This window comes from Stenella coeruleoalba, assembly GCF_951394435.1.
Source record: "Stenella coeruleoalba genome assembly, chromosome: 7".
NCBI classification, from domain to species: domain Eukaryota; kingdom Metazoa; phylum Chordata; class Mammalia; order Artiodactyla; family Delphinidae; genus Stenella; species Stenella coeruleoalba.
This window is the reverse complement of record NC_137153.1, coordinates 76,130,423-76,155,449: the sequence shown is the minus strand read 5'-3', so window position 1 is coordinate 76,155,449 and position 25,027 is coordinate 76,130,423. Positions and strand designations below refer to the sequence as shown.

The 25,027-nt window shown below is 39.2% G+C and overlaps 1 protein-coding gene across 4 annotated transcripts in view; it reads right to left on the bottom strand.

The window, feature by feature from the left end:
* The window catches only part of TMC1 (transmembrane channel like 1), a 387,898-nt gene that overhangs the window by 258,747 nt on the left and 104,124 nt on the right, over positions 1 to 25,027 (bottom strand). For 3 of the 4 annotated variants that reach the window (XR_013829012.1, XM_079925955.1, XM_079925956.1), the window contains exon 3: positions 5,609 to 5,751. The exons of the other annotated variant lie outside the window; for it this stretch is intronic. The gene's annotated coding sequence lies outside the window, so the exon portion shown is untranslated. The remainder of the gene's footprint in view (positions 1 to 5,608; positions 5,752 to 25,027) is intronic. 4 annotated transcript variants of the gene reach the window in all.

The window sequence follows — 25,027 nt, the reverse complement described above, 5'->3', positions numbered from 1 at the left end:
CTAAATGTTTATGAGGGAGGGCTGGTTTGAGCAGTATGACAAATGCTAGAAGTTCCTCCAACCTAGGCAGCTAAGCACAGCAGTTGTACTTTGGAAAACAGTCACTGAGCATCAAAGTGTGAACTAAAACGTGTTATTCACTTGGGATCCAACATGAGGCCTGGTCAAAAACCTGGATTCACTAGACCATTCCAGCAGCAGTATAGCATCTATCAGACTGTGCAGGACCAATATTCATCCTTGATATTAATTTGCAGCAAGAAGAAACAGCAGTAGAGTCAGAAGTCACACCACTATAGCCATCTTTGAACCAGGATTCTTAGACTATTTGGGAGAGGGGACTCACAAGAAGAAATATTAGAATTTTTACTAATCAGTTTTATGGGGGTTATGCATAGGAAAGTTTAAGTGTTTCATACATAAGGTCAAGTACTCCAGATGACCATGGTTAGTAAAAGAGTCACATTTACATTATAATTCAGAATATATTTGCTCTGATAGCTTTTAATTAAACTTTTGTAATGTTTGCCTTTTCCTTGCCATGTAAATAAAATCCAGCCGCTAACCAATCAAGCAGAAAACTTGGGATTTGGGACAGGACAAAAAACAAAAATAACTTGTTTTTTAGCTTCACCTCTTTTAAGGCCAGAAAATAGTAGAGTGGGTGACTTTGGTTAAGGTTGAAATGTTTTAAGAGTGGAAATCACCAAAAACGCAGCCTCAGCCCATATCAGAATACACACACACACTCATACACACATACACATTCCTTAAAAACATCAGTCATTAAAGCCTAGAGTTTTTTTTTTTATACACCATGTTTAAGAATTGACTCCACAGAAAATGACAAGTCTTAAATTCTAACTAGTGGCTAGGGCCTCTATTTTATGACTCAGACTTTCTGTTCTTGTTAGGAGATGGAAGGAGAGCAGTACATCTTGGTTTATTTAGTTTTTCTCCAAACCTACTTATCAGCTAAGGTTACTATGAAGGCTGAAGTTATGGGATGGGTCAATTCTATTTTAAGCAATGGAAGATACACTGTGATTGCCTGTTTTATATTAATTTTCTTTCCATGGGCCAGCAACTAAAGCATTTTTTATTTTTTCAGAGGTAATTGTTTAAAGCCACCTGTATCACTCAGTGTTTTCACTTGCCTCGGGAATAATTAGAGGAAATCTATTGCAAACATGTCATGGGATGGGATAAAAAAAAATGTAGTGAATACCTTCAAAGTCTTAGTGCATTTTATTGTGTGTTGTAAATTTCACATATTCAACTTGACTCTCTCCTCTAGCTCCTCTGTCCCACCTCACTCCCACACCCATCTGAAAGATAAAAATATGTGAACGCTATCTACTCAGACTTTTAGAGAGTAGTAGCAGCAGCTTTGAAAATCTTTCAGCACAGTTCCTCTAATCTGTGACATCATTTAACCATAGTGACTCACATTTGTGTAGGTATTCAGGACTTACAATATTTTTGCATTTGAGCCTTACACAATTCAGTGAGATAGATAAAAGAAGAATTGTTACTATTTCTGTGACACAACAGAGATAATTGAGCCTCTCAAAGGCCAAGTGATAACTTAAGCCAGCTAGCTAAGGAAACTGGCTTGCCTGACTCCTAGGTCAGCATTGTTTTTACTACACTATTTTGTCTCTTTCCAACTCTTATGTGACTTCCCGTGTGACTTACCATGTTTGCAGCATATTCAGCATGTATATTTTTCTCATGGAAAGTAAATCAGATAGCAGTAAGCAAAACAGAGGAGGGAAGTTAGAGAATTCTCTGGGTAGGTTGCTCTGGATAGAAGTACCCATTTAAATCTCTAGGGGTAAAACAGGAATAAAGACACAGACCTACTAGAGAATGGATCTGAGGATATGGGGAGGGGAAGTAAGCTGTGACAAAGCGAGAGAGTGGCATGGACATATATACACTACCAAACGTAAAATAGATAGCTAGTGGGAAGCAGCCGCATAGCACAGGGAGACCAGCTCGGTGCTTTGTGACCACCTAGAGGGGTGGGATAGGGAGGGTGGGAGGGAGGGAGACGCAAGAGGGAAGAGATATGGGAACATATGTATATGTATAACTGATTCACTTTGTTATAAAGCAAAAACTAACACACCATTGTAAAGCAATTATACTCCAATAAAGATGTAAAAAAAAATATGAAGATTGTACATAGCCCTTACAGCATATACCATATATATCTTGCAACCAAAACTAATTTAATGTTTAGAACAGGAAAAATTAGTAGCCCAAGAAATTTTCCTTAGACTCTATCGTGAAGGTCTGTCAATTTCAAAAGTTCTTACTTTTGTTTGATGGTATTAGTGCCCAGGAGTAATTGAAAATATGCTTGTAATTCCACAAATATGATTAGATTTCACATTTTTGCATTTCAGGCTCCTTCAAGCCTCAGCCCTGGTCTTATTTGCCCTTATATTATTGCAGATAAGCACAGTGACTTGAGAGTAAGAAGCATTTGGTAAATATTTGGTTTTGTTTTTAAGCATTTGACAGATACCTATATGCCACCATAAGTTCTGATTTAGTATGACTAGTCATTATGTCTCTCAACAAAATTCTAAATACTTCATTGTTGTTCTTGATACACACATAGACACAGGTTGTTCTTTAGTAGATTCACTGAGAAAAGTTATGTTTGCAACCCTCTTTCCAACCTAGCACTTGTTGATTAAACTGAGTCTTTAACTTATCAATCATTATAACTTGGCAACAAACATCTGTGTGTGTGTGTGTGTGTGTGTGTGTGTGTGTGTGTGTGTGTGTGTATAAAGGGGTGAAAAAGACCAATAGGCTTGGATTTCACAAGCACTTGAGCCTTTCTGCAGTATTCCCTAGCATGGTTTCCCATTCCTTCATCTTACTATAAACAGCACTTCTCAGCCAAATATGTTTAATTTAAGATTAAAAAAAAGAAATACATGTTATATATTTTTAAATATATTTATAATATATACAATATATAATACAAAGTATATACTTAATATATAGTTTATATATTATTATAACATATTTTTGTTTGTTTGTTTGTTTTGTTTTGTTTTTTTGCGGTATGCGGACCTCTCACTTCTGTGGCCTCTCCCGTTGCGGAGCACAGGCTCCAGACGCGCAGGCTCAGCGGCCATGGCTCACGGGCCCAGCCGCTCCGTGGCATGTGGGATCTTCCCGGACTGGGGCACGAACTCGTGTCCCCTGCATTGGCAGGCGGACTCTCAACCACTGCGCCACCAGGGAAGCCCTGTTATAACATATTTTTATAATTATATATACATGTATATATTCATATGTATATGTGTGTGTATTTTTTTTCTCTTGTCCAAAAGAAATTTTTAAAAGGGCCTGTTTAATGAATCTACTTATTATTGCTTCCTCTTATCTTAGGATATGTACAGATATTAGTGCAAGTTATATAAATCCTGAAAGAACAAGTATTATCACTAAGAAAACATTTTATCAATTAGGATATTTCAATGTATGATGACAGACATTAACTAGATTTATTGTGGTAATAATTTCACAATATATACAAATATTGAATCATTATGTTGTACACCTGAAACTAATGTAATGCTGTATGTCAATTATTCCTCAATAAAAGAAATAGAAATTTTCAATCAAAAGCATCAGAAATCAACCCAAGTTCAGCAAAAGGAAGTTGTTACATCAGAAAGAATACAAAATCTACAGGAAGGCTGAAGAAAAACTCAGAACCAGGTCAGGATGGGAACCAAGACCACTGGAATTGCTAGACCTTCTTTTCAGGCTACTGCTACTGCTGAAATTAATAAATGCATGCCAATCATTACTGTTATTTTGTACTCAAGTTACTTCATTCAGTGTTCAGAGTCCTGAGAAAGAGAACTCACTTGGCTTAGCTGTAGCCATATGTTCACACTTAACTTTAGGACTGGGGAAATTATGCAGCACCAACCATATGACTTGAGGTGGTAGGGTGGGTGGAGTCCTAAATGAAAGTGAGGACAAGTCCTGGAACTGGGCTGAATGCTCCTGAGTGACCACAACAACCTCATGTAACTTCCATGGTCCATCTCTTTTTGCTGTCCCCACACTGTTCTCTCCATGCATGGACCTTCTTCTAAAATGTCCCCAAATAACATAATGTAGCTCCTTTGCTGAATACACACTCACAGCTTCTCCAAATGAAGATAATTTAAATTCTCACTACCTCCTGCACTTGTTTCCAAGTCTAGGATCTCTTGTTAGGCATCCATTTCTCCTCTAGTTTCAACATGATTCTATTTCAATGTGCAGTAAGTTATGGATTAAACAAGTATATTTAATCACCACCTGTTATGGGTTGAATTATGTCTTCCCAAAATCTACACATTGAAGTCCCAATCCCCAGTATTTCAGAATGTGGTCTTATCTGGAGACAGGGTCTTTACAGAGATAATCAAATTAAAATGAGGTCATTAGCAGGGTGGGGGAGGGAGGGCTAATTCAATATGATTTGCATCCTTATAAAAAGAGGAAATTTGGACTCAGAGACAAGGAGTCCAAATTTATTTTAAGGAATTGGGTCATGTGATTAGGGAAGCTTGGCAAGTTTAAAATCTGATGGGGGAAGGCCTGAAGGCTGGAGACTCAGGAAAAGAGTTACAATTTGAGTCTAAAGGCAGTCTACTGACAAACTAGGAAGAGCTGATATTATAGATAAAATCTGGAGGAAGTCTGCTGCCAAAATTCTCTCTAGCTTGGGGGAACATCAGCCTTTTATTCTACTCGGGCCTTCAACTGATTAGATGAGGCCCATCCCCATTATGGAGAGCAATATACTTTACTCGAAGACTGAAATGTAATTCTCATCCAAAAACACCCTGAAAGAAAGATTCCAAATAATTTTGACCAAATATCTGGGCATCTTGTGGTCTAGCCAGGTCAGTACATAAAATTAACCATCACACATGGTCTTTCTGCTATGTGTACATCCTAGTACTTCTCTGTGTATCCAAACCTCTTCTTTTTATCAGACCAGGCAGATTGGATTGGGACTCACTCTGCCAACCTCATTTTAACTTAATCACTTCTTTACAGGTCTCATCTCCAAATACAGTCACATTCTGAGGTACTGGGGGTTAGGGACTCAACATATGATTTCAGGGGTGGAAGGAGGGACACCATTCAGCCCATAACACTATGATTACTGCTATACTTTACTAGCACTACAATCCGACTATGACTACCACTGCACTAGTCCTCCTCTTGTCCTATTACTAACACTTCCAGAAAGTCCCTTCCAGTTTCAATTTTCCATTTTTCTATAAAATAGATTGTACACAGAAGATACCATGAAGCTCAAGGTTTCCACCAAGATTGCATACAAGTTCAGCCAGAGTTCACGGAACACAGCTTACATAGCTATTGAAGAATATTTCAAGACACAGGAATTTTGATCAAGGAGGAAATGCCAAACTATAAAGAAGTTATAAAGGCCAGGAAGACTGGCAAAACCGAGACCACCCTCCCAGGGGGAGTTTGAATCTGTTAGTGGTTACCAACAGCAAAGTTATCCAGCTCAGGGAGCGGAAACATTCTGGGACTAAAGACTCACCAGTAGTTGTTAGATGTCACAGGGTTCATCACTTGAATGGCTGGTCTGGTTTCCTCAGTAGTAAGAGTCTAAGGAATGTTTACCCTTCATTCCTCTTTCAAACATTAAGTATATAATTGTGTTTACCAATTTTATGGTAATCCCTAGAAAATAATTGAGAAGTAATGCCAGTTAAGGAAAGTGGTGAATCCACATGGAAGATACTCCAAATACACATATGCATTCATACCTTACAGATATTTTAACAGGCCAGGAAATAATGAGCTTTCTCTGTTTCATCTTATATTCCATATAAATGAAACTGTATGCACAAAGACAGTAAGATACCCAGAGGTGAACACTGAGACATTCTTAAGTTTGTGTTTCCCATGGTACCTCATTCAGTGTCTTTTACATAATCTTCGTTCAGGAAATATTTGCTGAGTTTAGTAGAGAGAAGACTCTCCAAATTCTGACGATGCTAGCTTTACTGCTGCTCTGTCTCTCATTCAAAAATACGTGCCATATGCAGCTACCCTGCTAGTCACTGAACAAACAAGGTCACATCATGGATTTATCCTGAAGTTTGAGAGTCTATAAATAGTTCCAGTCAGCCCAACAGTCATTTATTCAGCCTGTGTTATGTGTAAGATGCTATAGAGCTTATCATCCATTAAGGCAGACTGTGTGTACATGAATATCCATAATTCAAGGCAATTTGCTCTATTAATAGAGATATAAATAATGTATTCGGCATGGGGAACAGGGCTAGGACAAGGCAGGAAACCAGAACCAGTGCCAGACTGTGGAGCGGTTTGAAGGCTGAGCAGTACTCTAATTACCACTGATAAATTCTTCTGTTGCCATTGATAAAGGTTGAAAAATTTGGAGACACAAAGCCTAGATAGCCTTATTGCCCTAATAGGCACAGAATGGAGTAGTATGATAATACTGACACCACTTCAGAGAATAACACCATTTTAGTGATAAAAAGCCCAATCTCATCCTCTCCAAAGCATTCAGTTATGAACCAAATATACCAATGTCTTTGTATTTTAATCCATATTATTGAAGCAAGCCAGATTTAAAACTCTTTAATGCCATATGCCGTTAAGATAAAAATCATTAAAGGGAAAATAGTTACATAATCTCCCCAAGGCCACCATTCGGTAATTACAAGACCAGTTCACCCTTCCCTATTCCCTTCCATCTCTCAGACTGACATAAAAGGAGGAGGGAACAAATCAGAGAAAGAGGTGAAGGTGACTCACAAATAAAGAGCTGTGAGAGAGGGAGGAGGGAAGATAGAGAGTAAAAATCATATAGACTGCTTCCCTGGTGGTGCAGTGGTTGAGAGTCCGCCTGCCGATGCAGGGGACACGGGTTCGTGCCCCGGTCCGGGAAGATCCTACATGCCGCGAAGCGGCTGGGCCCGTGAGCCATGGCCGCTGACCCTGTGCGTCCGGAGCCTGTGCTCCGCAACGGGAGAGGCCACAACAGTGAAAGGCCCGCGTACCGCAAAAAAATAAAATAAAAAATCATATAGACTGGGGAGAGAGTATAGGTAGGGAGTGCATGGCAATGGGGAAGGGGTAGTTAGTTGTGAATAAGAAAATGTAAAGAATGGGGAGAAGGTAAAAAAAGGATATGATGATTCTGATTTGGATCCCTGTAATATCCTTTGAGAGATACAAGAACAGATTTCCTTTTTAATGTGGAGGAAGAGACAAGACTGCCTACTGAACAGTTTTTCTGAAATGCCACATTCTTCAGAGACTGAAACCTTGGGGTCCCCAATTTATTAGGATTGCAATAGAACCTAAAATATTTTGATTGAAGTGAAATGCAATACATGTACACCAGACACTTGCAAACTAGCAATTAAATTCTGATTTACCCTAGAAAACTATTTTCTTAACCTAGTGACACAATTTCAAAACAATGGATATGAAAATAAAACATTTTAGGGATTCTGAAAACCCAATTAGGACATGGGTTTCTGTTGTTGTTGTTGTCTAACTACCTATTATTTTTCCCAGAAGCAAGCCACTTGAAGTATCTAGGTCAGAAATGAAAATCTCTCCACACCAACTGAATCGTAAATGCAAGCATTTAATGAAAGCTTCATTTCTTTACAATCTATGGAATACATTAGCCAGTTAAAGTTGATCTTTTAAAGTGCCATGTCTTTTATTTATGATAAAAATATGTATATGCATGTGTGTATTCATGCCACATAAGTGGTATACACTGATACATTTATCAAATTAATTTAAGCATGTAATAACCACAATGCCACAAAAAAGCTAGGCTTACAATTTGTTTATTGTTAATATCTGACATCAAAAGTTCCTGGAGTCTCAAAGCTGTAACCTAAATAATTAAAAAACAAAGAAACAATTTATCGCTCAGTGCTCCAGAGTATCTAAACCTTCCACAAAGCGGGCTAAATGATTAAACATAGGTTATAATACTTAAAGGTACTGAATATTTGCATTCAGAACCAAGATAGCTCTAAAACAAGCAACTGGGTGAGTGGGAGAATCACGCAACCTGAAGCAGATAAATACACATCCAGAGCCCCTGATGTCCACAAGATGAGCGTGGAAATAGGAATCTAAAGCAGAGGGAGAATGACTCTTAAAGAAATACCTGTGTTATAAACTGCTTATCATCATGGCTTGTAACAAGCCATCATTTAATGGCCATTAACAGGACAACCAGCTAGCAATTACTCAGAAGGTGAATACTTTTCAAATTTGTGTGAACGATAATAATGTATGAATATGCATATAAGACAGATGTTAAGGGACTTCCCTGGTGGTCCAGTGGCTAACACTCTGCACTCCCAGTGCAGAGGGCCCAGGTTTGATCCCTGGTCGGGGAACTAGATCCCACATGCATGCTGCAACTAAGAGTTCACATGCCGCAACTAAAGATCCCGCATGCTGCAACTAAGAGCTGGCTCAGCTTAAATAAATAAATATTAAAAAAAAAAACAAGATAGATGTTAAGACTGTCATGGGAAGTCTCTTGCAGTCCTGCTTAAAGGAAGGACTTCATCCTTGAACAAAAGCTGAAGGTAATTCTAAACATAAGTTCCCCTATTCTCTGAGAGAATGAAATGAAATGAAATGGGGCACAGCTCTCCTTTTGATAAAGACCCATGGAAGGGAATAAGGCTGAGCAGCAGTCCTTACCTCAGCTCCTAATCTCGAGTCCATTTCAGTCCCAAGCCATGTCCCAAGAAAAGAGAAGGTAGGGGTGGAATGAGGAGAAAGAAATGGCTCCAGAATCCATCTAGGGCAGAGGCTAATCCTGCTAACGCTCTGATATGTTGTCTGGCCAGCACTGTGTTTTCAAATGGAGAAAATTTACATTTAAAATAAATACAGATCTCTAGCGTTTCGGAAAAATTAGAAATCTCTGAGTTGCTATGCTCACTTCAGCCAGAGTTGGGTAGTTCTTGCTACCTTTAGATAGGGCAGGTGTTCTCTGGTTTACCACACTCCTCACCTCTCCCTATTGTGTTCCACCTGATCCACTTTATTCATGTGTGCTACTTGCCCAACCCTATAGGCATGAGGGTTTACCACTCTGGGATTAATGTACCTTCTAAAAGCTCCAGGCAAAACTGTCATGCGTTTACAAAAGATTCTATAATTTCCAGAGTTTTCCTGAGTTTCCAGTCTGCTCCAAGGTGAGCTGCAAGACATGGAATCTTGCCTATTTATAGTTGGTTCTCTCATAATCCATACAGTACCTCAGTAAATGTTGCTTGTTACAAGCTAAGTGTAGAATGGACCAGAATAACTCTCAAAGAGCTCTGAACATCTTTAGTTTACTCAAATCCAAACCTTTGGATCCTCGGTTGGCCTTAAACTGAAATAGTCCTGGATTGTTAGGGGATAACCAGTTGTGCTGACATGGAGGTCACAACAGACACCCTGCATGGGGGCAAGTTGATGTACAGTGGAAAAAGAACTTGACTAGTGCAAAGGAGGAAAAACTTCCCTCTACTATCCTAGGTTCTATAACTGGCCTAAGAATTAAACTGACATAAGACAGATTAACAAGAGAAAAACATGCAAATTTAGTTTAGTATTTTTATGTGCACATGGGAGTCATCAAAAGGAAAATGAAGACTCAAAGAAGCCATAAGCCTGAAAGCTTATGTATCTTTTTAAACAAAGAACAATAAATTGTGGGGATGTGACAAGACAAATGGTCTTAGGCCACAAACAGTAAATTGTGGAACGGTGACTAGGAAATATATGGGGAACCTAATGGGAGATAAGGGTTATTTTAGTAGATTTGTTTGTACAGAACCATTTAACTGTTGAATCCCAGTCTCTGGTGATAAGAATGTTCTTCTCAGTACAAGGAGGGCACCTTTTTCATAGGACATTTTATGACCTGCTTTTAGGTACAAAAAGGTCAGAGAGCCCTTCCTGCATGTGCTGTTTCTCAAGTGCCTTCAGCTCAAAATAAATGCCAAAGTGGCGTATTTTGGGGTGGCATGTTCTGAACCCCTTCACTAGGCATTAGAAGTCCCAGATGTATTGATTCCATAAATAATACTTATTGGGACTTCCCTGGCGGTCCAGTGGTTAAGACTCTGCATTTCCACTGCAGGGGGTGGGGGTTTGATCCCCGGTTGGGCAACTAAAATCCCACACACCTCGTGGAGCAGCCAAAAAAAAAACAAATAAATGCTTATTTATTGCTTACTATGCACTAAGTACTGAGGATACAAACATGAATACAAGATCCTTTAAAGAGTTCAGCCCAGGGAGGATTCAAATAAATAGATAGTTTCAGTGAAAGCTATATGAACTTGAGCCTGTCATTTAACCTTTCCAAACTCTGTTTTTCACCAGGAAAAAGGGGTTGACATGTCTGTTTCTTGGGGGCTTATTTCTTGCTACAGTGAGAAACAGCTGAAATAATAAATAATAAATAATAATTGCAAGCCATGAAACACAGGCAGCAAGATGATTGAATTGGAGTCTTCCTGCCTTTGTTTCTTAGGACTGCAGTATAATAGATTGCAGTCAAAAAGGTAAGCATGAGACACACCGCACTCCAAACAGAATTTTACAAAGAAATGGCCCCAAAGAACTAGCTGCATGCCAATCAGACTATGCAAGTAGATGGATGACACAAAGAAGAATCTGAGCATGGTTCAAAGTACATTTCCTATAGTTGGGAGTAACAGAAGACTCTTGCCTGACTCCTGCTAGAGGCATCTAAGGCAGAGTGTGGATGGTCCTGGGGAAATATAGATAGTAAGAGAGGGCTTAACTAACTTAATTGTTTTGGTGGGGGATCGAAGAGGGAGCTGCCACTTTGGTACTGCATTACCCACTCTGAGCTTCCCTAAGCAAGAGACATGGGATGTTTCCTGTTGACTAAAGTGAGTTATTCAAGACAGAGTGACCTCTGTTATTCTTGGGTCCTACAGAGTTGGGCCACATAGATGTATGAGGTGACCTTAGTAGAAGCTGGATGCACACCCAATGATATCTGAGGACTGAGCAAGGAGTTGCTTGTTAACACCTGGGTTACAGATGCATCCATGAAGGTAAAATGATCTACAGGCGAGAGAAACCCAGCAAGGGAAGAGTCCATGAGACTGCAACACAGGAGCAAGAGTCCATTTTTGTTCCAAGTCCCTGCCTTCCAGGATTTCCAAGAGAGGCTGGCATTAACCATCTGCCAAGTCAAAGAGCCAAAGCCAGCTAGCCAAGAGTCAACAGTCTTATCCTTTTATCTCTCCCCTCTCCCATGCTACATTTGACTCTAGGAAGGAGGCAAGCAGGGAACATGATAGAGGAAGAGGAGACAAACTTGCTTCCTCTCCTACTGTAGGCTTCAGGCCGAAACAGAAGAGATTTCAGATTTCAGGAAAGAGAGATTTGATGTTATATTTGCAGTTTTAACTTTACATGGCCCTGGACATTGTCGAGACTGAATTAAAGTTGTGTTTATGACTTAAAATGACCATAGGACAGTCGTTTACCTTACAAACAGAAAAGACGTGGGAGTAGCCTAGATCTGTACCTAGGGTCAGATGATTATCCCCCCACTAAGAAAGAATAAAGGAAAAGTAGGGAACATAAACAACGACGCATTTGATCAAAATGCACATGTCATTCACCATATGTATGTACCATATAAACAGGAATAATTCTGAGAAACAGCAGTGTTTTTTCCTCTTCTTGAAAAGCAGCTTTTAACAATGAACTATTGCCAAAATTGCCAAAATTGGCTATTTTATGTCCTTATTCTTAAGACAAAATGTGGTTAAAGCCTATTGACAGAATAATAATGGCTATAGGTCATGGCACAGATCTGAATTTGGAGCTCAACTGAAGAGCCTTGACAAAAATTGTATTAGGGGATTGTGAACCTCTCCAAGTAATGTTGATTGAGTTGCCCCCATCCCTTGAAATTTAGGCTTTCTTCAAATTTTGGAAACATGAGCAGTCGTATCATGCCTCATGCCTCAGTGCTCAAGTTTCTGTGATCTGTCAGTCAAGTGGAATCCTTAGAAGCACCAACTGGCCCCACTTGGCAATGAAATTGAGTGTAGATAGAATAATTATGCTATGCACCTGTGCCTCTATGCCACCCTAATAAAACTTCCAAAATAGTGTCCCCATCTTCCCCACCATCCTACTCAGGAAATTTAAATTTCTTATAAAGGAAATTAAAAAGAAAGGTTCTGTGATTCAAATAAGGATTATACTCAAGATTCTGCCATTTAGAATATTCCTTTAAAATTTCAACTCTGCCCATTAAGTCATCCTGTGATTAACACATGGTTTAAATTGAAATTTGTCAAAGAAATTAAGTTTACTCCTTTACTTTAGCCTTGAAAAAAATATATCTCCAGGGAGTCTTAGGTATAAGTTGTGTATACAAAGCAGGCCCTTTCTTTTTTTTTAATTGAGAATTATAAGGGTGGAAAAGGGAAAGAAAATGTCCTCCTTCTCTCCAAAGATACTCTTCTAGACTTACAACCCCGATTCCTTCTCTCAGGTCCCTCCTTCCCACTCCTACATCTCCAAATTTTTTCTAGAACAGTTTCAAGATTGATGAAACACCTTTCGTAGTTTCTGCTATGTCGTCCTAAAGCTGTAATGCTTATCTTTTAGAGAGTTACTGCTGCCTCCTTCGCCCCAACCAATTGTCATGGACAGCTATGTTTTAAAATCTTTAGTGTCATAAAGATCACTGCTAATTAAACTCAACCACAGTATTCGCTCAGTGTTTGGTGTCTGTCCTTCACTGTGCATTTTCCAAAGATCTTCTTATCCCAAAGTTAATTATGCCAAAAGACAGCAGATTGTCTGAACCTCAGGGGGGATTTTTCCCAATTGCCTTTTTGCTATTATTCTTAGAGGATTATTCTTTTTTTTTTTTTTTTTTGCGGTCCGCGGGCCTCTCACTGTTGTGGCCTCTCCTGTTGCAGAGCACAAGCTGTGGACGCGACGCACAGGCTCAGCGGCCATGGCTCACAGGCCCAGCCGCTCAGCAGCATGTGGGATCTTCCTGGACCGGGGCATGAACCTGTGTCCCCTGCATCGGCAGGCGGACTCTCAACCACTGCGCCACCAGGGAAGCCCTTAGAGGATTATTCTTTATTATTAGTTGAAAAAACTATCTTGAAAAGAAAATGGAATTTACAATAGAAGTTTTAAATTTTGAAAAGGTTCATATTTAATTAACATTATTAAATGGTATTAAAGCAAATATCTACACAGAAATATATCTTATCGCATTTCACCATAGAGGCATACCAACAGGCTTAGAAGAAATTGGTACTATAAAGAGAAACACGTACTTCATCAATCCATTTGAGCAGCTCCTCATATAATATTATATACTTAAAAGAAATATAAGGCGGGCTTCCCTGGTGGCACAGTGGTTGAGAATCTGCCTGCTAATGCAGGGGACACGGGTTCGAGCCCTGGTCTGGGAAGATCCCACATGCTGCGGAGCAACTGGGCCCGTGAGCCACAGCTACTGAGCCTGCACATCTGGAGCCTGTGCTCCGCAACAAGAGAGGCCGTGATAGTGAGAGGCCCGCGCACCGCGATGAAGAGTGGCCCCTGCTTGCCACAACTACAGAAAGCCCTCGGCACAGAAACGAAGACGCAACACAGCAAAAGAAAAATTAATTAATTAATTAATAAACTCCTACCCCCCCCCCCAAAAAAAAAAAAAAAAGAAATATAAGGCATGGGCCATGCTCTCAGAGATCATACAATCTAGTTGAGTGGGTCTGAATCTTTTGAATTTCATAGATCAATAACTTGGAGAATAAAAAATGGAAGGGACAGACACGATAGAGACATCAACTTTTTCTTCTGCCCAGCTAAACAATAAAAATGACTAACATTTACAGAGTGCACACTATGTGCCAGACATGGATATGAGGGCTTTATTTATTTCATTTAGAATTTATAGCAACTGTTCTGACATTTTATAAATATATAAAACATTAATTTTATATATTTTATTATTGCTATATATAACTATATGTAGCATTATGTGTGTGTGTGTATATACTGTTATCATCCCCGTTTTTCAGGAAACTGAAGTCTGCAGAAGTCAATGATCTCAGCCTCATTGGGATTCGAATACAACCAGTCTAGCTCCCAGAACCCTTAACCACCATAATTTCTCATATCAGTTAATTTCATTGTTCCATGAAAGAGCTTTACCTTAATACTAAGAGAGTAAATAAGTCAACTAACTACAAGATCTGTTAGATACAATGTATTTAGCTTTAGGACAAAAGCTACATTGCCCTTATTTTTGTCATTTTGTATGGATCTATAAAGACTGGCATTTGGGAGCCATGGAACAACGTTAAAGAGACAAAACCTATACATAGAAAGTGTAATTAAAATATGAGCCGATTTGTGATTCAGGTGAGCAATAAAATCACTAAAGAAGTGGAGCCCACAGTGGGTTGAAAGACTGAATGGTAAAAAGGTGTGGGGAGATAATTCCAGACAGGTAGAGGATATAGGCAGAAGCCCAAGGAAGGAAATAATGCAGGAGTATGAACAGTGAATATACCAGTTTGGCTCAATCAGAAATTTGACCCAGGATAAATGGCACAAACTGTAGGCCCATGAACTCTACCAGACTTACAATTATGTTTGTTTGGTTTGCATAATATTTTTTTAAGTAATCTATTTTTTAATATAACATACTTTCCAAAAAATGCACAAATTATATATGTGCAGCTCAATGAATTTTCACAAATTTTGAACACATTCATGTAACTCCTCACATATCAAGAAACAGAACACCTACTAGCACCCTATAAACCTCTCTCATGCCCCTTTTCCAGACACTACCCCCCAAAAGTAATTACTATCCTGACTTCTATCACCACGGATTGGTTTTGTCTGTTTTTGAACCTTACATAAATAGCATCATACAGTGTGTATAATTTTGTCTCTAAATTTTTGTGTGTTAGTGAGATTCACCCATGTTGTTTCATGCATCAATCATACACTCCTGCTCACTGATGTACAGTATTTCATTTATAAATACACTACATTAATTTATATACTCTATTGTAGATGGACAGTTGTGTTGGCGGTATTATAAATGAATACCTCTCTGACCAGGGATCAAACCTTCACCCCCTGGATTGAAAGTTAAAGTCTTAACCACTGGACCTCGAGGGAAGCCCCAGAAGTTTTTACTTCTAACTTATGGCTAGTGTTGTTGCATCCTTTTAAAGAAATCTTTGCTTCCCCAAGATCATGAAGATATTCTTCTATGTTCTCTTCCTTATTATTGTTTTACTTTTCATATTACATACACAATCCATTTGGAAGTGATTTTTATATATTGTGTAAGGTAGAGATCAAGATTTATTTTTTGGGGGGAGACCTTCAAGATGGCGGAGGAGTGAGACATGGAGATCACCTTCCTCCCCACAAATACATCAGAAATACATCTACATGTGGAACAACTCCTACAGAATACCCACTGAACGCTGGCGGAAGACCTCAGACCTCCCAAAAGGCAAGAAACTCCCCACGTACCTGGGTAGGGCAAAAGAAAAAAGGAAAAACAGAGATAAAGGAATAGGGACTGGACCTGCACCACTGGGAGGGAGTTGTAAAGGAGAAAAGGTTTCCACACACTAGGAAGCCCCTTCACGGGCGGAGGCTGTGGGTGGCGGAGCGGGGAGCTTCGAAGCCGCGGAGGAGAGCACAGCAACAGGGGTGCGGAGGGCAAAGCGGAGAGATTCACGCACAGAGGATCGGTGCCGACCAGCACTCACCAGCCCGAGGGGCTTGTCTGCTCACCCGCCGGGGCGGGCGGGGCTGGGAGCTGAGGCTCGGGCTTCGGTCGGAGCGCCGGGAGAGGACTGGGGTTGGCGGCGTGAACACAGCCTACAGGGGGTGAGTTCACCACGGCTACCCGGGAGGGAGTCTGGGGAAAAGTCTGGACCTGCCTAAGAGGCAAGAGACCATTGTTTCGGGGGTGCACGAGGAGAGGGGATTCAGAGCACTGCCTAAAGGAGCTCCAGAGACGGGTGCGAGCCATGGCTATCAGCATCAGCACGGACACCAGAGATAGGGATCAGACGCTAAGGCTGCTGCTGCAGCCAAGAAGCCTGTGTGCAAGCAGAGGTCACTCTCCACACCTCCCCTCCCTGGAGCCTGTGCAGCTCCCCACGGCCAGCATCCAGGGACAACTTCCCCGGAGAACACACAGTGTTCCTCAGGCTGGTGCAACGTCACGCCAGCCTCTGCCGCCTCAGGCTCGCCCTGCACCCCATACCCCTCCCTCCCCACTGGCCTGAGTGAGCCAGAACCCCCTAATCAGCTGCTCCTTTAACCCCGTCCTGTCTGAGCGAAAAAAAGACGCCCTCAAGCGACCTACAGGCAGAGGCAGGGCCAAATCCAAAGTTGAACCCCAGGAGCTGTGCAAACAAAGAAGAGAAAGGGAAATCTCTCCCAGCAGCCTCAAGGAGCAGCAGATTAAATCTCCACAATCAACTTGATGTACCCTGCATCTCTGGAATACCTGAATAGACAACGAATCATCCCAAAATAGAAGCAGTGGACTTTGGGAACAACAATATATATATTTTTTTCCTTTCTCTCTTTTTTGAGTGTGTATGTATATGTCTCTTTGTGTGATTTTGTCTGTATATCTTTGCTTTTACAATTTATCCTAGGGTTCTCTCTGTCCGTTTTTGTTTGTTTGTTTGTTTTTTTCTCAGTATAGTTTTCAGCGCTTGTTATTATTGGTGGATTTGTTTTCTGGTTTGGTTGCTCTCTTCTTTCTTTCTTTTTTATATTTTTAATTATTTTATTTTATTTTAATTGTTTTATTTTATTTTTTCTTTCTTTCTTTCTTTCTTTTTTTCCTCCCTTTTCTTCTGAGCCATGTAGCTGACACGGTCTTGGTGCTCTGGCCAGATGTCAGCCCTGTGCCTCTGAGTTGGGAGAGCCGAGTACAGGACATCCCAGCAACCTCCCAGCTCCACGTAATATTAAATGGTGAAAACTCTCCTAGAGAGCTCCATCTCAACACTAAGAACCAGCTCCACTCAATGAACAGCAAGCTACAGTCCTGGATACCCCATGCTGAACAACTAGCAAGACAGGAACACAACCCCACCCATTAGCAGACACGCTGCCTAAAATCATAATAAGGTCACAGACGCCCCAAAACACACCACCGGACACACACCTGCCCAACAGAAAGACAAGATCCAGCCTCATCCACCAGAAAACCGGGACCAGTCCCCTCCATGAGGAAGCCTACAAAACCCACTGAACCAACCTTAGCCACTGGGGGCAGACACCAAAAACAATAGGAACCACGAACCTGCAGCCTGTGAAAAGGAGACCCCAAACACAGTAAGTTAAGCAAAATGAGAAGACAGAGAAACACACAGCAGATGAATGAGCAAGGTAAAAAACCACCAGACCAAACAACTGAAGAGGAAATAGGCAGTCTACCTGCAAAATAATTCAGAGTAATGATAGTAAAGATATCCAAAATCTTGGAAATAGAATGGAGAAAATACAAGAAATGTTTAACAAGGACGTAGAAGAACTAAAGATATCCAAAATCTTGGAAATAGAATGGAGAAAATACAAGAAACGTTTAACAAGGACCTAGAAGAACTAAAGAGCAAACAAACAATGATGAACAACACAATAAATGAAATTAAAAATTCTCTAGAAGGAATAAATAGCAGAATAACTGAGGCAGAAGAACGGATAGGTGACCTGAAAAATAAAACAGTGGAAATAACTACTGCAGAGCAGAATAACGAAAAAAGAATGAAAAGAATTGAGGATAGTCTCAGAGGCCTCTAGAACAACACCAAACACACCAATATTCAAATTACAGGGGTCCCCGAAGAAGAAGAGAAAAAGAAAGGGACTGAGAAAATATTTGAAGAGATTATAGTTGAAAACTTCCCTAATATGGGAAAGGAAATAGCTAATCAAGTCCAGGAAATGCAGAGAGTCCCACACAGGATAAATCCAAGGAAAAACACGCCAAGACACATATTAAACTATCAAAAATTAAATACAAAGAAAAAATATTAAAAGCAGCAAGGGAAAAGCAACAAATAACACACAAGGGAATCCCCATAAGGTTAACAGCTGATCCTTCAGCAGAAACTCTATTAGCCAAAAGGGAGTGGCAGCACATATTTAAAGTGATGAAACGGAAAAACCAACAACCAAGATTACTCTACCCAGCAAGGATCTCATTCAGATTCGACGGAGAAAATAAAACCTTTACAGACAAGCAGAAGCTAAGAGAATTCAGTACCACCAAACCAGCTTTACGACAAATGCAAAAGGAACTTCTCTAGGCAGGAAACACAAGAGAAGGAAAAGACCTACAATAACAAACCCAAAACAATTAAGAAAATTGTAATAGGAACATACATATCGATAATTACCTTAAATGTAAATTGATTAAATGCTCCAACCAAAAGACATAGACTAGATGAATGGATACAAAAACAAGACATGTATACATGCTGTCAACAAGAGACCCACTTCAGACCTAGGGACAGATACAGACTGAAAGTGAGGGGATGGAAAAAGATATTCCATGCAAATGGAAATCAAAACAAAGCTGGAGTAGCAATTCTCATATCAGACAAAATAGACTTTAAAATAAAGACTTTCACAAGAGGCAAAGAAGGACACTACATAATGACCAAGGGATCAATCCAAGAAAAAGATATAAGAATTGTAAAAATTTATGCACCCAACATAGGAGCACCTCAATACATAAGGAAAATGCTAACAGCCATAAAAGGGGAAATCGACAGTAACACAATCATAGTAGGAGACTGTAACACCCCACTTTCACCAATGTCCAGATCATCCAAAATGAAAATAAACAAGGAAACATAAGGTTTAAATGACACATTAAACAAGATGGATTTAATTGATATATATAGGACATTCCATACTAAAACAACAGAATACACTTTCCTCTCAAGTGCTCATGGAACATTCTCTAGGATAGATCATATGTTGGGTCATGAAGCAAGCCTCGGTAAATTTAAGAAAATTGAAGTCGTATCAAGTATCTTTTCCGACGACAATGCTATAAGACTAGATATCAATTACAGGAAAAAAACTGTAAAAACCACAAACACATGGAGGCTAAACAGTATACTACTAAGTAACCAAGAGATCACTGAAGAAATCAAAGAGCAAATCAAACAATATCTAGAAAAAAATGACAATGAAAACATGACAACCCAAAACCTATGGGATGCAGCAAAAGCAGTTCTAAGAGGGAAGTTTATAGCAATACAATCCTATCTCAAGAAACAAGAAACATCTCAAATAAACAACCTAACCTTACACCTAAAGCAATTAAAGAAACAAGAACAAAAGAAAACCCAAAATTAGCAGAAGGAAAGAAATCATGCAGATCAGATCAGAAATAAATGAAAAAGAAATGAAGGAAATGATAGAAAAGATTAATAAAACTAAAAGCTGGTTCTTTAAGAAGATAAACAAAATTGATAAACCATTAGCCAGACTCATCAAGAAAAAAAGGGAGAAGACTCAAATCAACAGGATCAGAAATGAAAAAGGAGAAGTAACAACTGACACTGCAGAAATACAGAGAATCCTGAGAATTACTGCAACCAACTATATGCCTTACAATGGACAACCTGGAAGAAATGAGCAAATTCTTAGAAAAGCAGACCCTTCTGAGACTGAACCAGGAAGAAAAATAGAAAATATAAAGAGACCAATCACAAGCACTGAAATTGAGACTGTGATTAAAGATCTTCCAACAAACAAAAGCCTAGGACCAGATGGCTTCACAGGCGAATTCTATCAAACATTTAGAGAAGAGCTAACACCTATCCTTCTCAAACACTTCCAAAATATATCAGAGGGAGGAACACTCCCAAACTCATTCTACGAGTCCACCATCACACTGATACCAAAACCTGACAAAGATGTCACAAAAAATGAAAACTACAGGCCAATATCACTAATGAACATAGATGCAAAAATCCTCAACAAAATACTAGCAAACAGAATCCAACAACACATTAAAAGGATCATACACCATGATCAAGTGGGGTTTCTCCCAGGAATGCAAGGATTCTTCAATATATGCAAATCAATCAATGTGATACACCATATTAACAAATTGAAGGAGAAAAACCATATGATCATCTCAATAGATGCAGAAAAAGCTTTCAACAAAATTCAACACCCATTTTTTGATAAAAATCCTCCAGAAAGTAGGCAGAAGGGAACTTACCTCAACATAATAAAGGTCATATATGACAAACCCACAGCCAATATGGTTCTCAATGGTGAAAAGCTGAAACCAATTCCACCAAGATCAAGAACAGACAAGGTTGCCCACTCTCACCACTATTATTCAACATAGTATTGGAAGTTTTAGTCACAGCAATCAGAGAAGAAAAAGAAATCCAAATTGGAAAAGAAGAAGTAAAGCTGTCACTGTTTGAAGATGACATGATACTATACATAGAGAATCCTAAAGACACTACCAGAAAACTACTAGAGCTAATCAATGAATTTGGTAAAGTAGCAGGATACAAAATTAATGCACAGAAATCTCTTGCATTCCTATACTAATGATGAAACACCTGAAAGAGAAATTAAGGAAACACTCCCATTTACCATTGCAACAAAAAGAATAAAATAACTAGGAATAAACCTACCTAAGGAGACAAAAGACCTGTATGCAGAAAACTATAAGACACTGATGAAAGAAATTAAAGATGATACAAACAGATGGAGAGATATACCATGTGCTTGGATTGGAAGAATCAACATTGTGAAAATGACTATATTACCCAAAGCAATCTATAGATTCAATGCAATCCCTATCAAACTACCAATGGCATTTTTCACAGTACTAGAACAAAAAATTTCACAATTTGTATGGAAACACAAAAGACCCCAAATAGCCAAAGCAATCTTAAAAAAGAAAAACAGAGCTGGAGGAATCAGGCTCCCTGACTTCAGACTATACTACAACGCTACAGTAATCAAGACAGTATGGTACTGGTACAAAAACAGAAATACCGATAAATGGAACAGGATAGAAAGCCCAGTGATAAACCCACGCACATATGGTCACCTTATTTTTGATAAAGGAGGCAAGAATATACAATGGAAAATAGACAGCCTCTTCAATGAGTGGTGCTGGGGAAATTGGACAGCTACATGTAAAAGAATGAAATTAGAACACTTCCTAACACTATACACAAAAATAAACTCAAAATGGATTAAAGACCTAAATGTAAGGCCAGACACTATAAAACTCTTAGAGGAAAATATAGGCAGAACACTCTATGACATAAATCACAGCAAGATCCTTTTTGACCCACCTCCTAGAGAAATGGAAATAAAAACAAAAATAAACAAATGGGACTTAATGAAACTTAAATGCTTTTGCACAGCAAAGGAAACCATAAACAAGACAAAAGACAACCCTCAGAATGGGAGAAAATATTTGCAAATGAAGCAACTGACAAAGGATTAATCTCCAAAATTTATAAGCAGCTCATGCAGCTCAATATCAAAAAAACAAACAACCCAATCCAGAAATGGGCAGAAGACCTAAACAGTCATTTCTCCAAAGAAGATATACAGGTTGCCAACAAACACATGAAAGGATGAACAACATCACTAATCATTAGAGAATGCAAATCAAAAGTACAATGAGATATCACCTGACACCAGTCAGAATGACCATCATCCAAAAATCTACAAACAATAAATCCTGGAGAGGGTGTGGTGGAATGGGAACCCTCTTGCACTGTTGGTGGGAATGTAAATTGATACAGCCACTATGGAGAACAGTATGGAGGTTCCTTAAGAAACTACAAATAGAACTACCATATGACCCAGCAATCCCACTACTGGGCATATACCCTGAGAAAACCTAATTCAAAAAGTGTCATGTACCACAATGTTCATTGCAGATCTATATGCAATAGCCAGGACATGAAAGCAACCTAAGTGTCCATCGACAGATGAATGGATAAAGAAGATGTGGCACACATATACAGTGGAATATTACTCAGCCATAGAAAGAAACGAAATTGAGTTATTTGTAGTGAGGTGGATGGACCTAGAGTCTGTCATACAGAGTGAAGTAAGTCAGAAAGAGAAAAATAAATACCGTATGTTAACACATATATATGGAATCTAAAAAAGAAAAAAAAGGTTATGAGGAACCTAGGGGCAAGACAGGAATAAAGACACAGATGTAGAGAATGGACTTGAGGACACAGCGACAGGGAAGGGTAAGCTGGGACAAACTGAGAGAGTGGCATGGGCATATATACACTACGAAATGTAAAATAGATAGCTAGTTGGAAGCAGCAGCATAGCACAGGGAGATTAGGTCGATGCTTTGTGACTACCTAGAAGGGTGGGATAGGAAGGGTGGGAGGGAGACGCAAGAGGGAGAAGATATGGGGATCTATGTATATGTATAGCTGATTCACTTTGTTATAAATCAGAAACTAACACACCATTGTAAAGCAATTATACTCCAATAAAGATGTTTTTTAAAAAAAGTAGATTTATTTTTTTCCATATGGCTATCTAATTCCCCCAGAAACATCTTTTTCTTTTAAATTATTCTTTACCCACTGAACTACAATGTCACCCTCATCATGAATCAAGTGAACAGACTATGTCGTTTTTGTTTTGGGACTCTGTTCTATTTGTCTATTACAACGCTTTATATCTGGTAATGCATAAGTTCTCCAACTTTGTTCCTTTTCAAGATTGCCTTGGCTATTCTTGATCCTTTGTTATTTTTAGGTAAATTTTATAATTGACTCATTAATTCTCATATATAGTAAGAAAATGGACTTTTATTGAATCTACAGGTCAGTTTGTGGAAAATTTGCACCTTTACAATATTGAGTCTTCTAACCTATGAACATGGTATATGTCCCTGTTTATTTAGGGTTAGTATAGTTTCTTAAATATTGCACAGCATACTTTTAAAAACTGAAGATTTCATGTACAAATAAGGATTTTCAGCTTCTCTTGAAAATAAAAATGTCTGGCAAAACCAGTTTAATACTCCTGTGTGGCAACAATAGGCAGGAGCTGCCCACTGTAACTGGGACATGTGTTCTCCAACTCATCACAGTTCCTACCACAAACCCAATGCATGAATCTGGACTCATGACTGACTTCACTCATTTACTGTACCTGCTGGGCCACTAGCTATGGCTAAAAAATAAGGAAGGAAAATAGTGAAAAATAAGGTTCATCTACTCATTCTTTCAGTATTTATTGAATGCTAATTATGTGTCAAGTACTACGCTACATGTCGGTATATACCAATGAATAAAAACGACAACAAAACTGTTATTTTTGTGTTTTAACCCAAAGGCCTTTAATACCATCATTTTAATCAGAATTATAACAATGTTGAAAATTTTTAACAAGAAAATATTTTACGTGGCAACCTTCATTCAGCCAATTAAAGGGAGTGTGGCTTATAGAAGAGTGAGCACACAGAATGAAGACACAGGAAAAACCCCAAAAGAACATGGAAAAAGAGCCTGTAGCTGTTCTGTCATATTAACCAATAAGTTCTCAAATACACCAGGACATCAGACCACTCTGGGTTCACGACATTCTCAAAATAACAGACACAAAGTGCCCTGCTAAAATGAACAATGTGGACAGTCTTCGCTCCTAGGAAGCTTCCTTTCCACTGGCAGCATACTTAGGTTGGAAACAGACCAAGAAGTTCATTGAATTTCAATTTCAGGAATTTTGACATTATTCTCCTGCTAATGGGCAATCAGTGGAGTTTTGCTACCTGTTATTCTAGGTTTCTTAGAATACTCACAGAAGCCTGTTTCTTCACTGGATCCTAGGTTTGAAATAAATCAACCATGACCCTTAGCTCAGTGAGTAATTGGGTTTCTGTGAATAGGGAGAAAAAAGAAGGGAAAAAAAATCCCATCATCCAATGAACTTTTAGAATACAAAGGGACAGTCCAGGGTGAGGTGTATTTATTTCTTTCACCAAGAACTCAAAGCACCTTTCCACTCAGCTCAGTTTGACTTTCCATTCTAGTCAATAGTATAATATCAAGACGTGTGTGGGCACATGTGTGTGTGTGTGTGTGTGTGTGTGTGTGTGTGTGTGTGTGTGTGTGAGAGAGAGAGAGAGAGAGAGAGAGAGATTGGGCAAGGAAAGAGACAGTGAAAGGGAAGTACAATCCAGTTGTTACTAACAGATTGCTAAATTTTCCCTCATGTAAATACATTTTAGCCTTCTCTTTCTCCTGTGTCTTATGTCATGTCTTGGCATCCAATCAGCTCTACCAGAGGCAAGCCCATTAACTCTTTCAGCTCTCTAGCGTACCATTCAGACTTTTCAGTGCATTTCTGGTGCTCTACTCTCTAAGCGGACCATACAAGGATTCTATTTAGTTCAATACACTAGTGATTCATAAAACAATTCCCTGAAGGTTTGAAAGAGTTAACCTGTAACCCTCTCTAAACATTTGGCTTAGTGCAAGGTATTGACTGAGAAAATGAGGAGAATAGAGACCAATATGTCATTAACTAGCACAAAATTCTAGTGACATAAGCAAAAAACAGACAATATCATTTAGTATACAAAAGGAAAAACTAAGAACTCCAAGAAGTTTTTGTCCACAGTCACACAATAAGCTGACCTCAGAGCCAGAACTGTTTCCAGGTCTCCAAATGTTCCATCTGGAGCTCTGCCTATGGTTTCCTCCAAATCCAAACTCATGTAGGGAAGTGGTGGATGGAAGTGAGTGATGGGCAGAGGTTAACACAAGAATCCTTGCGAGCCCTTCCAGGTCCAAAATTCTGTCTTTTTTTTTTTTTATTTCTCTGA